The following is a 2,044-nucleotide window of genomic DNA, read 5'->3' on the forward strand; positions in this document are numbered from 1 at the left end:
TATTAAACTCTCTGAGGCACCAAAATAGCTTATTTGTACAAGTTCATGGATGTAAGTTATTCCAATGGGTTTCATGGTAAATAATGTGTATATTCAACAAATATTTATTAAGTGCTCTCTGTAAGCCTGGCACCAAGCTAGTATTGTGAAATGAAGTTATCTCTGATGATAGTTTTACAGGCAAGTGGTATCTTCCCACCTCTGGGAGAACATACACAGAAGATACTTGGTCACTTGTCAGTTATCTGAAGACATTGTACACGAAAATTCCAAGATAAAAGTGCCTCAAGTGACCAGCAAAGTGTTGATGTAAGCGCATGCCTTTCTGTTACAAAATCATCAAGAGACTATTAAAAAAGAAAGAACACTTCCTCTATATCTCTGATACTTTAAATCCTAATAAGAGACCAAGACACTGATTTTATACTTTCTATTTTTTTTTTAATGCTTTATTGTGAGTTATGTGATAGTTTATATGGGAGAACATTAGCTTCACATTTATCCCATCGTATATCATTTCCTTGCCATGGTTACAACCCCTCTATGCATCATCCACCAACCACAAGCCTGCCCCCTGGTCTTCAGCACACAGCCCCTCTCCCTCTCTGGGTCTAAAGTCCCCAGCCGCTCCATCTCTCCACGTCATTGTCTCTCCCTCCATCTCTGGCATCACTGCTTCTCTGGGTAGGGTGCCATTCTCCACTCTTCTCCCTTGATGGTTCCAGGGACCTCTGCTCCTAGACTGAAAAGTTAATCACTCCCTTCCCTTTGCTACAAAATATCTACGTTTACATTTCCAGCCCTTACAATCAGTACTGATAACAATTATTCACCATTGTATTGCAAGAGACTTAGCCGCATCTCCTTTCCTCGGCCCTGCCTAGACAGATTGGATACTATTCAGTGGAGATCCTACCTTGCTCAATGCCCTCTGGATCTAGGTTCCCTCTTCAAAGCTTGTAAGCCAGTCACTTTTTGCCTCTGTAACCCCCCAATTCTGGGTAGCCAATGTCCAAGTTGCCCATCCCTGTCTTCTCCATGTGTGGAGGGGGTGGGAATGATCCTTGCTGTGAAGATTTGTTCCTTCTTTGGAGCTACTGCTTCCACAGGTGTAGGTCAAGTCCATCAATTGTATCAGATTATTCTTTTTTTTCCCTTTTCTTTCTTCTTCTAGTTGAACTCTGATCATCCAGCCATTGAAGCCAGGTCAAGTGGGTATTATCTGCAAGTGTGGGTGTACTTATGCATGTGATCTCTCTTTTTATCAACTGGACACTTCACTCTCCACTCTAGTCCTTTCTGGCTATATGACACTGACTCTGGGCCCAAGAGTCCCCAGGTTTTGCCACACTGCTGGCCAGCCAGGACTCCAGCGGGCTTCACAGGAGTCTATTGAACATTGTAAGGCTTAGCTTGCAGCTTCATTGCTGTTTTTCCCTCACTTTCCCTTATCGGTGACGAATGTGGTCACCAATCAGAGCATGTATTCCCATTGGGTCTTAGTATTAGAAGGAGGTTTGTCCTGAGGGGACTCGACCACTTGCCTTGATGTCTCCTGGGCAAGCTACTTATTTGTTCTTATAGTAATCAGTTGATCTCCCTGTATTGTTTTGTATTTTTTGTGTCAGACTTTCTATAAAGAAGTATCTTCTGTTCTTCTGGCCTCTCCAGGATGGTCTGCTTGTCCTTTCAAGTGGAAACTCCCCCTCAGAAGTTTCTGGATGTTGCTCAGGATTCCACCTATGGTCTTGTGCAATGCAGAGGTTCCACAGGAAGCCTCCTTACTGGGCATTTTGTAGCCCCTTTTTAGGTATTCTAATCAGTTATAGGCAGAAGACAGACTTGCAGGCTTTCTATGGTGATATTTCTGGCTATTGCTTTCTCTCCCCCTCCAGTGTCTATTTTATAGTGGTATGCCAGGGAAACCAAGATTTAAAAGACAGCTAAGCATCTTAACATTGTTTCCTCCCTTTTCCCCATTCCAACAATGTCTCAATCTCTGTATCCCAGAGCCCTATTGTTCCAAGTTTGTGCATATGTCATT

The sequence above is a fragment of the Chrysochloris asiatica genome, unplaced genomic scaffold (assembly GCF_000296735.1).
Source record: "Chrysochloris asiatica unplaced genomic scaffold, ChrAsi1.0 scaffold00043, whole genome shotgun sequence".
NCBI lineage: Eukaryota > Metazoa > Chordata > Mammalia > Afrosoricida > Chrysochloridae > Chrysochloris > Chrysochloris asiatica.